The sequence below is a fragment of the Triticum urartu genome, chromosome 4 (genome assembly GCF_003073215.2).
Source record: "Triticum urartu cultivar G1812 chromosome 4, Tu2.1, whole genome shotgun sequence".
NCBI classification, from domain to species: Eukaryota; Viridiplantae; Streptophyta; class Magnoliopsida; order Poales; family Poaceae; genus Triticum; species Triticum urartu.
The window spans coordinates 196,304,431-196,318,231 of NC_053025.1; positions in this window are offsets into that span (position 1 = coordinate 196,304,431).

Genomic DNA, 13,801 nt, shown 5'->3' on the forward strand with positions numbered 1-13,801 from the left:
CGTCTTGCCGAGTAGCTTGTGAAGATATGAGCGATTTGTTGCGTGACAAGCTGTCTCAACTGCTTCTGCCCAAAAGTGCTTTGGCGTCTTGTATTCATCAAGCATCGTTCTTGCCATTTTGATGAGCGTCCGGTTCTTCCTCTCAACAACTCCATTTTGTTGAGGTGTGTACGTAGCCGAGAACTCGTGTGAAATCCCTTCTTCGTCAAGAAAGGTGTCCACATTTGCGTTCTTGAACTCCGTTCCGTTGTCACTCCGAACCTTCTTGATCTTCACATCAAACTGATTTTGGGCCTTCCTAGCAAAGTTTCTGAAGATCTTCTGGACCTGCGACTTGTCATTAAGAAAGAACACCCACGTAAATCTTGAAAAATCATCAACTATAACTAGACCAAAGGAATTTCCACCGAGACTCTTGTAGGCATTGGGAACAAAAAGATCCATGTGAAGTAGCTCGAGTGGCCTCCTTGTGGTCATGATGTTCTTCACGGGATGTCTTCCTCCAACCTGCTTACCTGCTTGACAAGCACTGCAATGTCTATCCTTATCAAATATGACATCATTGACTCCAAGGATATGATTTCCTTTAATAAGCTTGTCAAGGTTTCTCATGCCAACGTGACCTAGTCGTCTATGCCACAACCAACCTTTTGAGGATTTAGCAACAAAGCAAGTTTTAGGTTGTGCCTTTTTAGAGAAATCGACAATGTAAAGATCACCTCTACGCATACCCATAAAGACCATTTTATGATTGTCTCGATGAAATACTTGGCAATCTACTTCAGTAAATAGGACATTCAAACCGAAATCAGCAAGTCTAGATACTGAAAGTAAGTTGTAGCCAAGAGATTCAACGAGCATGACATTTTGAATGGAACTATCATGTGAGATGGCCACCTTACCAAGGCCAACCACTTTACCCTTTGAATTATCACCAAAGGTGACATATTTTCGAGGGCCGTCATTTTCAGCAAGCTCACGAAACATCTCTTCATCTCCGGTCATATGATCAGTACATCCACTATCAAGAACCCATTCCTTTCCTCCTGATTCATATCCCCGAAGATTTGCCATAAGACCAAAATGTCTCATTGCATCATCAAGATCGAAGTCACTATCATCATCATCATCATCATAATATTCATGTTCATCATGATCTTGTGACTCATCATTTCCTAGAGAGGGTAATTCATTAGATAAATGATCATCAAAGTGGTCACTTTTATGAATTCTTATAGCTTTGAATATGATATCATTAATGATTCCAACATCTCCTTTAGCATGCTTAAGATTGGTAAGTTCAAATAGACATTTACCAAAACTAGGATCACTAGAGTTCATCTTACTCAAGGCAATAGATTTATGGAGAATTTCATCCAAAGTTTTCAAGGAATGATCGGGAAATCGTTCCTCAAGAAATTTCCATATAGTATAGGCACAATTTTGAGTAGGCAAACTAGCAATCAAATTTTTGGGCAATCCTCCAATGATGAGCTCAATAGTTCTAAGATTGCGAATCATGTCAATATCTTCATCTAGGGTAGGATGCAAAAGATCAATATGAGGTGCACAAGGGCTAGCAATATACTTGTTCAAATGATATTGATTGAAGATTACAAGCATCTCATTTTTCCACTCATGAAAATACTCTCCATCAAGAATAGGCACTCTATGTCTAAGACTCCCTAATGTAGACACATCCATCTTCCTCCAATGGTGATTAAACCAAGGCAATGGAGACCAAAGCTCTGATACCACTTGTAGGATCTAGAAGTAGATGTGTCTAGAGGGGGGTGATTAGACACTTAATGCTAAAGTTGCAATTTTTAAGCTTTTTTGGTTTAAGTGGAGTTTAGGCACAATTTCAACACACACAATACATATCAAGCAAGCATGCAAAGAGTATATGAGCAGTGGAATGTAAAGCATGCAACTTGCAAGAATGTAAAGGGAAGGGTTTGGAGAAATCAAACGCAATTGGAGACACGGATGTTTTTCCCGTGGTTCGGATAGGTGGTGCTATCCTACATCCACGTTGATGGAGACTTCAACCCACAAAGGGTAACGGTTGCGCGAGTCCACACAGGGCTCCACCCACGAAGGGTAACGGTTGCGTGAGTCCACACAGGGCTCCACCCACGAAGGGTCCACGAAGAAGCAACCACCCACAAAGGGTCCACGAAGAAGCAACCTTGTCTATCCCACCATGGCCATCGCCCACACAGGACTTGCCTCACCTAGCGGTAGATCTTCACGAAGTAGGCGATCTCCTTGCCCTTACAAACTCCTTGGTTCAACTCCACAATCTTGTCGGAGGCTCCCAAGTGACACCTAGCCAATCTAGGAGACACCACTCTCCAAGAAGTAACAAATGTGTAGGTAATGAACTCCTTGCTCTCCTGTGCTTCAAATGATAGTCTCCCCAACACTCAACTCTCTCTCATAGGATTTGGATTGGTGGAAAGAAGATTTGAGTGGAAAGCAACTTGGGAAGGCTAGAGATCAAGATTCATATGGTAGGAATGGAATATCTTGGTCTCAACACATGAGTAGGTGGTTCTCTCTCAGAACATATAGATTGGTGTAGTGTTCTGATGGCTCTCTCCAAAAGAGGAGGTGGAGGGGTATATATAGCCTCCACACAAAATCCAACCGTTACACACATTTTCCAATCTCGGTGGGACCGAATCAACAAACTCGGTCGGACCGAAAAATGTAAACCTAGTGACCGTTAGAGATTTCGGTGGGACCGACTGAATCAACTCGGTGGGACCGATGTGCTAGGGTTAGGGTAAATCCAAAACTCGGTTTGACCGATTACTCAAACTCGGTGGGACCGATTTGGGTAATAAGTGAAACTGAGATTTGGTCAAGCAAACTCGGTGGGACCGATTGCATATCTCGGTGGACCGAGAATATTGCAATGGGTAACAGAGAGTTTGCAAGCCCATCTCGGTGAGACCGAGATCCCATCGGTGAGACCGAACTGATTAGGGTTTGGCAGTGGCTTATGACAAGTGAAACTCGGTGGCGCCGGATAGGAAGAATCGGTAGGACCGAGTTTGGCTTAGGGTTTAGGTCATATGTGGAAGTGGGAAAGTAGTTGAGGCGTTTTGGAGCATATCACTAAGCACATGAAGCAAGAGGCTCATTAAGCAACACCTCATCCCTCCTTGATAGTATTGGCTTTTCCTAAAGACTCAATGTGATCTTGGATCACTAAAATGTAAAATGATGAGTCTTGAGCTTGAAGCTTTAGCCAATCCCTTTGTCCTTAGCATCTTGAAGGAGTTCCCACAACCTTTAGTCCATGCCACTCCATTGTTGAACTTATCTGAAACATGCTAGATCGAAATGTTAGTCCAACAAGAGATATGTTGTCATCAATTATCAAAACCACCTAGGGAGCACTTGTGCTTTCGCCAGAGGATGAAACCTTGGCCCGGCAGATAATCCGGCGATCCAAGTCAATGACCATTATCAACGGGGAGTTACATCGTTACTGCGTTACAGGAGCAATTCAACGTTGTGTGTCTCCTCAAGAGGGTTGTGAGATTTTGCGAAGAAATCCACGAAGGAGATTGTGGATATCATGCCGGTTCAAAATCCTTGGTGGCTAAGGCTTTTCGCCATGGTTTCTATTGGTTGACAGTTCATGCTGGTGCTAAGGAGTTGGTCAAAAGGTGTGACGGTTGTCAAAAATTTGCACGCCGCGCTCATGTTCCGGCTCAGGAGTTGAGAATGATTCCAATCACTTGGCCGTTTGCAACTTGGGGGCTCGATATGGTTGGACCCTTTAAGAGATCCAAGGACAAAAAGACTCACCTGTTAGTGGCAGTTGACAAGTTTACCAAATGGGTAGAAGCAGAGCCAGTCAGTAAGTGTGATGCAGCCACGTCGGTTCAATTCATCAAAAAGGTGATATTCCGGTTTGGTTTCCCACACAGTATTATAACTGATAATGGTACTAATCTGTCAAAGGGTGAGATGGAGGAATTTTGCCAACGTGAGCACATCCGGCTTGATGTAGCATCAGTGGCTCACCCCCAGTCTAATGGTCAAGCAGAGAGGGCAAATCAAGAAATTTTGAGAGGTATTAAACCCTGGCTTATGGTTCCTTTAAAACGGACACTGGGTTGTTGGGTGGAGGAGTTACCTTTTGTATTATGGAGTATCAACACCACACCTAACAGATCTACGGGTTACACGCCTTTCTTCCTGGTTTACGTAGCGGAGGCGGTTCTCCCTAGTGACATCAGTCATGACTCACCCTATGTGACGGATTATGTTGAAGCTGAGAATGAGAAAGCACGTCAGGACTCACTGGACCTGTTAGATGAGGAGCGTGACTTGGCGGCAGCACGTTCGGCGATTTATCAACAAGATCTCCGACGTTATCATAGCCGCCGGGTTAGGACCAGAACTTTTCAAGAAGGTGATCTAGTGATCCGGCTCATCTAGGATCAGACTGATATGCAGAAGTTATCCCCACCTTGGGAAGAACCTTTTGTGGTCAGCAAAAATCTGCACAACGGGTCATACTACCTCATTGATGTTCGAGAGCACAAAGACTCACGTAAATCGGAGGAGGAGACCAAGCGGCCGAGGAATATAGCCCTTCTTCGGTCTTACTATACTTGAGCCACAGGCTCTTCTTATGTACATACTTGTGACAATGTATATATAATATAATAAACCGAAGCCTCGGCTAAAGCGGGGTCTCTGTTCTTTTTACATCATGTGTGGTCCCACAGGAGCTTCTACTGACAAAGCGGAGTTTTATTAACCCGGCCCATAAGGCCACATAGATATAAAGGAATTCACTAGGGGCCTTGGTTGTCTTCACACCATAGCTACACCTCCTGATTGGTTTAAAACCAAAAAGGGATATCATTAGGGGGCTTGGTTGTCTTCACACCATAGCTACACCTCTTGATAGGCTTAAAGCCAAAAGGAAATTATGTGGAACCAAAGAGAGTCTGTTGCATCAAGCACAACTCAAACATAGGTAACCACTGAGCACAGCTCAAATATTACCTGGGGGCTCCTTGCTTCTCAAAAGAACAACGAGCTTGTACCCTTGTAATAGGCTATCAAGCCAGGCTTGGAAGCCAGGTATATTCACCTACAACCTCGGGTTATCCTACCTCTTTAAGTAAGCCACTCCGTCCAGGTAAACCTGGTATGACCCATCGAACATTTGACAAGTCAATCTCATAGACCCTGAACTTGTCAAAGTTAAAACAGTGATTGGTTAAAGATTGAGGCCCATCTTAAAAGGCTTTGCTAAATGGTAAAACTCAGCGGCCTGACAGCCCATGAAAAGCCTCGATTTAGGGCCTGGCAGCCCATGAAAAGCCTTGCATATTTCTTTTGTCTTTGCTGTTTTTTAAATCTTTTAATAAGGGATTTATGAATATTTTCTGATAAACTAGTGTTCATTACAACCCGGCGTGACTTTCAACACTTAGCTGTCAGTACATGATCAGTTTTAAACCGGTAGTATGTTACTCCGGTCTGGTTTTGACTTGATGTCACCAGCATTATACAATCAAATCAACGGCTATTATAGCGCCAGTATGGTTTTTATATGAACCGACAAGAGGGCAAGGAGTCATCAACACTCTGGATTAGTGTTTTTTACCCTTACTATACAAGCAGTTGGTCAGCCAACGAGGTATGTCACAGATATCATCTATTTTATCTGGTTAATACAAATCTTGGTTATCCATCCAAGTTATGTATATTTTTTTGGGCATGATGACCCATCCAGTGGTAAACCACTAGGACACTTTCAAGTTCTTATATGCAGGAACACAACTCATGATGGACTATGCATAAATAGATCCCAAAGGCAGAACAAAATTTTCAGGTATCAAGCAAAACAAACATGCTCGATGGCATGACAGATAAAGGTGTTCATGCTATCCTATTACAATGCACTTTAAAACAGCCCAAATTGAATAATTGTTTTCAAGGAGTGGAAGACTGCAACTGGTAAACCGACCACCGGTTTAGGATTCTTCATCAGGACGGCTTGGCGATTGAGGGTCATCTTGCACGGTCACATCCTCTTCATCCCTCCCCAGACGCTGGAAATCAACCATTGACCAATCGATTCCGGTTAAGGCTTGAAAAACGGCCTCTTCATGGATAAGATTGGAGGGGTCAATGTCAGGAGCGTAAGTATGCTTACGGATTGGTGGCACAAGATGTTCAACATCATGGATCACTGTGGGCTGTCATTTTCCCTCAGCATGATAAACCAGTTTGAAATGAGATAAATCTGTGTCCTCCGCCAGTTTGCATGCTATTGGCCGCATCTCCTTTGTCAGCCTTCGCAGATCGTCATTATTGAAGTCTGAGCCGTCTTCTTTCATGCCAGGATACCCTTTGATGATATCTACCAGTTCAAGATCTGGAATCCATGCCTTGGCCCGGATTAGCGCGATCAGCGCTCCTGATCTTGCGGCTGATCTCTTCAGTTCGTTGATCCGGGCAGGTAGCATGGTCAGGTTTTCAATAGTTTCCTTTATCAGCGATGGCACAGGCTTGTTATAGGCTGCAGTGCAAATGGCACATTGGGATCCAGAGAACAGCTGTTCTATCAAGGTGTAGGCCGCTTTAAGTTTCATCCGCATGTCAGAGCCCAGATGAGTAATGCGGGTCCCTGTCATGGTTCAGCATTAGTAAACGGCCATTGATAAGATCTTATGCATTAGATAAACTGCACGAGAGGGTACTTACCAAACACAGCAGATGTCGGAGTAATCGACCACGGGTACCCCGAGGACGGCAAGACAATATTTCAAGACATCGGGGCTAGCAAAGCCCCTCAGTCCAACTGCCCGGCCGCTTCCGCCGGCTCCCCAGCCGGCTGCCGACTGCGCCAACCAGCCGGCTGCCGACTGCAGCCCGACCCGACACCGACAAGACCCTGACGGGACGGCCATACCGCAGACGAGACAGCTGTACCGCGACGCCATCATCTACAGTGTACCTGTCCCCTTGGCACTATTCTATAAAGTGCCTAGGGGACAAGCATGACATGCACCACACCTCTCATGGGCATGGTGCCCCATGCCCACTTGCCCCCCACGCCACTCACATAGCTTAGGAAGTAAGCTAGCCATGCCTATATAAAGGCACATATCCATCCATCCAGGGGATGGACTCTCACGCACACACACAAGCCAGCAAGCAAGCTAGCTATCCATCCATCCATCCATCCACATGAGCACACATGCTCACGGCCATGAGCATGGTCGGCCACTAGCATGCCTCATATAGGCATATACCAGATCAGATGCATTTGGCACTGATCCGAGATACAGCTCCAGGAGCACTTTGTACTGCCCGATGTACACCCCAGATAGATACACTCAGACATGCAGCAGTAGGAGTATTATCTCTCTGGAGAGCTCCGAAGCTGGGTAAATCACCGCGTGCTACTCGCAAACCCGCTCCCGGGCCTATCAGCAGAAGTCTTACCCACACACTAAGCCCTTGTGGCATCTGTCGACTATCAAGCCCCCCGTGAGAAATACCACGACAGTTGGCGCCCACCGTGGGGCGGTACTACTACTATGCTACCACGCTGCTGCTGGTTTCGCAGTCCGGGCGGGACCATTTTTTCGTCATCATCACCGCGGCGTCGCCGTCGTCTTTCCGGCCGCGCTCGAGGGCTCGACATCAACCCGCCCCCGGAGCGGCCGCACGGAGCGTCGTTGGCCTCGGCCTCTTTGTTACCACCACTGCGACACCGGCCGTTCGCCCACGCGCGCGCCGCGCCGCCTCGTTTCAGTCGGCCATTTCCATCCACGGCTGCGCGTCTGCTCCCCTCTGCATTACATGTCGTTCCTCCGCTCATACACTTCCTGTATCGTGCCAATACACTAGCCAGATAATGGTCAGATAATCCCCATACACTACCCAGATATTGCATGTACAATGGTCGTATAATGGTCAGACACCACTCGGACCTTGCTTAGACAATGGCATTCTTTGTACTATGCTTAGTCCGTCTCCGGCCGTTCCTGCGCCTGGCCGCGATGGCTTTCCCCGCATCCGCTCCAACTGCGGCAAGGCGCGCCGGTGCCCGACCCTCCATGGTTCCCCGCAGCTGCCTGCTGCGAGCCGCTGCTTTGGCCAAGCCTCCTGCAGCTCAAATCTTTGGCCATGGCCCCGAGCGCTTGCACCTTCCTTTTCCAGTGCCTCCTCGCCACCTGCCCGGCCGCTCCAACTGGCCTTGCGCCCGCAACACCCCATCGTCTGTGCCCCCCGCGCGCCCACCGGCTTGCCGTCGCCGCAAGCCTGTCCGGCTCGCTGCTGGCCGGGTCCTCCGCACCGGCTCCAGCACGCGCCGGGTTCCCCGGGCCGGGTCCTCCGCCCCGGCTGACCACAGGCCGGGTCCTTTGCTGCGTGTCGTCCCGCGGCCCGGACTCCGCGCGTCAGCACCCCCGGTCAAGCCATCGCCTCCGCGCAACTCCCTGCGCCGTCATCGCGACCTCGTCCGTCTCTACCTCCGCCCGTGGCCGAGTCATGCCTGCCGGCTCCGCCTACACCACATCGCGCCAGCTTCATCCGCATAGGCCAGGTCCGGCCCTGCGCCGCCTCCACAGCGCCCTCTCCCGCGTCGCTCTGCTCCGGCCCCCCTACGCGTCCGCACCGCGGTGCCCGCCTCCCTCCTAGCGCCGAGTCCGGCCACTCCCGAGTCGCCCGCGCCGAGTCCGGCCCTCCAGCCGCTGCACCGGCTCCCGGCGCTAGCTGCTTCCCCGCTGCCGGGCTCCGCTTGCACCCTCGTGCCCGTCCTGCGCGCCGGCTTCCGCAACCCGACCGGCCGGTTTCGCCCGCGCCGACTTCCGCCATCCGGCCTGCGGGCCTCCGACGCCCGCAACCCGGCCTCGTTGCGGCTCCGGCCCGCATCGCCGCCTCCCACGCGCCGCTTGGCCGCACCCCATCGCCGGCTCCCACGCCCTTCCCCACGCGGCCCGTGCCGGCTCACAGTGGCCGGCTGCGCCCGGCCTCCCGTTCCCGCCTGCCGGGCCGGCCCTGTCCATGGCCATCTGCTCCACCGCCGAGTCGCCCCGCCGGCCGCCTGCTCCGCATCCGGGTCGTCCTGCCGGGCCGCCGGCTTCCCCGCCCCCCGGCCCGCCGGCTTCGCCCGCCACCTGGCCGGCTGCCGGCTCCCTGCTCGCCCGTTGTCCGGCCCGGCCGGCTGCCGGCTCCCGCTGTTCGGCTGCCCGTGGCCGGCTGGAGAAGAAAAAAAGAGAGGTGGCCGGCTGATGAGAAGTCGGAGTAGACTGCTGCAAAGAAGAAAAAAAGAGAGAGATAAAGAAGAGGCCGATTGCCTGGTGGCCGACTGCTCGCGTGGCCGGGTGCCCATCCGGCCGCCCGAAAAGTCAAGCCGGCTGAAAAAAAAGAGTGTGTGTGCATCCGGCTACCCAGAGCCGGGTAAAGAAAAGGCCGGGTGCCCACGGCCGGCTGACTGAAAAAAAGGGAGGATCCGACTTTGCAGACTGCAGTCCAGCCGACTGCTCCGGTCAACAGCCCGCGCTGCCGCTGGGTCGACTGTTTCGTCTGCCCGCTTTGCTGGCTTGCCGACCGACGAGTCGGTCCGTCTGAACACAGCCGGTTGATAAGAAAGAGAAAAGAAGACAAAGTAGTTGCCGGGAGATCCGGCCCGACTGCTCAGTAGTCGGCCCGAATCTCGGGGGCTACACGCAGCGGGTGCGCTAACGCGCCCCTGCGAGAGAGAAGACAAAGTAGTTACCGGGAGATCCGGCCCGACTGCTCAGCAGTCGGCCCGAATCTCGGGGGCTACACCCAGCGGGTGCGCTGACGCGCCCCCGCGAGAAAGAAGACAAGGTAGTTGCCGGAAGATCCGGCCCGACTGCTCAGCAGTCGGCCCGAATATCGGGGGCTACACCCAGCGGGTGCGCTGACGCGCCCCCGCGAAGATCGCAGACAAGAGAAGAGTTTTTGTCCGGCTGTCAGCAGCCGGCAGAAGAAAAAGGGCGTTGCAAGACGCCTCGCCGCCTGGCCGGTCGAGCCTGACCGGCCGGGCGAAGGCTTCACCCAGCGGGTGCGCCGACGCGCTCCGCGAGCGCCGAGTCGCGCCGACTGTCTCCGACGACCGCGACTACACGAAAATCAATGTGAGCTCCTCACCCGCATATTTTTTGCACCACACAAGCATGGATAACCACGAGCGATGCTCGGGGGCTATCTCCGCATTTTATTACAGTAGCGTCACTGTTCGCCCCGGCGCCAGCCAGAGTTGGCCCGGGGGCTGGCCGCTTGGCCTGAGACGTTAGTTCCCTCAGACGGCTTAGTACCATGCGCGGTACCAAAGGCCCACTCTTAGTCACAGACCGCGGAGCGGCTGTCTAACTAGCAAGAGTGTACGCTGGAGGCCACCCATGCGAAAAACGTCCGGGAAGAAAAACGTTCGGGCGACCCGGCCGTTTTCCTTTACAAGTATCTACTCGATTGAATCTGCTCCTAGACTTTGAGTACTGTACACTCCACTTCGCGGCCCACTCTTAGCCACAGACCGCAGAGCGGCTGTTCGGCAAGTAAGAGCACAAGCCAAAAAGCGGAGGGAACACGAAAAAGATTAAGGGGGCTCGGACGAAACCGAGTCGGCACCCTCCGCATAAAACTTGCAATGCTAAAAGCAAACATTTGATATACCCGCATGGACTGACTTTGTCTTTTTTCATGATCATTTCCATGAACACTCGCCAAAAAACCTCCGCCCAACTTTGCCAAGTTGCCCGAAGGCTTGGGGGCTACTGTCGGAGTAATCGAACACGGGTACCCCGAGGACGGCAAGACGATATTTCAAGACATCGGGGCTAGCAAAGCCCCTCAGTCCGACTGCCCGGCCGCTTCCGCCGGCTCCCTAGCCGGCTGCCGACTGCGCCTACCAGCTGGCTGCCGACTGCGCCAACCAGCCGGCTGCCGACTGCAGCCCGACCCGACACCGACAAGACCCCGACGGGACGGCCATACCGCAGACGAGACAGCTATACCGCGACGCCATCATCTATAGTGTACCTGTCCCCTTGGCACTATTCTATAAAGTGCCTAGGGGACAAGCATGACATGAACCACACCTCTCATAGGCATGGTGCCCCATGCCCACTTGCCCCCCACGCCACTCACATAGCTTAGGAAGTAAGCTAGCCATGCCTATATAAAGGCACATATCCATTCATCCAGGGGATGGACTCTCACGCACACACACAAGCCAGCAAGCAAGCTAGCTATCCATCCATCTATCCATCCATCCATCCACATGAGCACACATGCTCACGGCCATGAGCATGGCCGGCCACTAGCATGCCTCGTATAGGCATATACCAGATCAGATGCATTTGCCACTGATCCGAGATACAGCTCCAGGAGCACTTTGTACTGCCCGATGTACACCCCAGATAGATACACTCAGACATGCAGCAGTAGGAGTATTATCTCTCCGGAGAGCTCCGAAGCTGGGTAAATCACCGCGTGCTACTCGCAAACCCGCTCCCAGGCCTATCAGCAGCAGTCTTACCCACACACTAAGCCCTTGTGGCATCTATCGACTCGCAAGCCCCCCGTGAGAAATACCACGACAGCAGAAGTCATGGCGTTAATTTGCCGCTTTAAGCCGGTCAGTTCTTCTACCACCGGCTTCAGCGCTGCCTCTGCATCCTCGGCCTTTTTTGTCAAACCGGCCTTTTCTGTTTCCCAATCTGCACGCTCTTTATTGAAGGTCTCTTTCAGCTTCTCCATAGCTGCTAAGGCATTGGTCAGCTCTTCTTTGGCTTTGGAAGCCTCTGCCTATTGAGATTTAACATTTTCTTGAAGGTCCGCGGTTTGAGCATCCTTCTTATTCAGCTCAGCCTACAAAGGTGAGATATATCATCAACACAGGTTATGAAGTACCAAGCGTATAACAAGTTATGCACTTTGTACTTGGGGGCTAATGCCTATTTGCTCTATCATCAAACATATTTTTCACAAGTCTCAAGTACAATGCAAGCATTATACTTAACACTTGGGGGCTAATGTACATCTCTTCAAAGCTGACACATTGATTCAATACCGGGTTTACCTCGCAAAGCTAAACCGGCCCTTGGGGGCTACACCGATGAAAATTATAGGAATACAATGTTAACGTACCGGTTTGATTCCAAAGATCATTTGACATATGAAGGATCATCATGCAAGGATTGTGATATTACAAAGTCCCGATATATGATTGTTATCATAAACCGGCCCTTGGGGGCTACTTGAGTTGATATTGACAAAATTGGATTTACGAAAAGGGGAAGTGATGAAAATACCTCATAGCGCTCCTTCATCAGGTTCACCAAACCGGCTTCATAATCACGGTTTGAGTGTAGACGGTTTAGGAAACCAGAGTGGAGCTCTTGGGCACTAAGATGGGCATAGCTGGATAAATCAGTGCTCCATTTGCCTTTCTCCATAGTAGCACGCTCTTCTTTGGCACTATGTTTTGCCAAAATTACAGGATGGCCAGGAGAAGTGTGACCAATATCGGTAATGATAACATCTCCTTCTTTGTCTCCAGCAGTCTTTGCTAGAGTTGATGGAGTGTCAGTAGCTCTCACCGGACTAGAAGACCTATCATTAGCCCGGATTGGATCTGCCGGTTCATCAACAGGTACAGCAGTGTCAACTTCTGGTTGTTTGCCAATATTGTGATCTTGAGGGGGTGGTTCATCAAAGGTAACTTCATGATTTGGATTTGGACCTTTCGGTCCAGCTGTTTGCTCCGGTTCAAGAACCACCTGGTCTTCGGGTGGATTGTTCACCCGAGCCTTTTTGCTAGGTCTGGCTTTGGCTCTAAAACAGAAAAAGATATGAAAATTAAGTATATTATATAAAGTATGGAAACATCGAAAGAAGAGGTTGAAGTACTCACCCAGCTACAGTTTTGAGAGGAGGAAGTTGGGTCACTGTTGACTCGCCAGAGGATGAGGGAGGTGTCACCTGATAATTTGAATCGGACAGATTAAGAGGTTGTCGTAAATAACCTGCATTGGGATAAGAATTGTCAGAAGGAGGTGAGACCTCAGATCAGCGCTTTCGAACCGGGGTGTCAGGTAAACCGGCTGAAGTGACCTTTTGGCCGCTGTGCCGGGTTGTGCGGCGAGCCTCGTGCTTCTGCTTCTTCAAAATAAATGTTGGATCCAAGTAAGCAAGAGGATGTGAAAAGCTTACTTTCCGGATCGCTTGACGGATTTTTTGTTTTGGCAGAGAGTCTGAACCGGAGGAAAGGATAATTACCTCTACATCGTCAGCTTAGCTGCCCTCCGCGCCCTCCTGATAAATATCATTGTTAATGAGATGCATGAAAAGGGAACCAAGTGAATCAAGTTCTACCTCAACTTCCAGTTCATCCGGGTCATCATCCAGTTCCATGCTGATACGTTCAGCTGCCTTCCGCTTTGAGGTTTTCTTGACGGATTTTGCTTTAGGAAGGGAAGGTTTTGCCGCTTTTTCTTAAGGTTTCTTCTTCCAGAATGGGTCATCACCCTGTTTATAAACAAGCAGAAGGGTATTCACAGGTTGTACAGTCTAAAGGATATCAAGTGTAAAGCGGAAGGACAGTACTTACAGCAGGCGGTTTGTTTCTTGTGTAAAAGGGGTCTAAGCCGGTTTGGCGGCAGACAGATTCCGATTCATTCAATATCTTCTTGAAACCCTCAGTGACTTCTTCATCGGTTAGCTGAATGTTGATGTGACGTTGGGGGTCTTCTACTTCACCAGTATGCTCGCACATTAA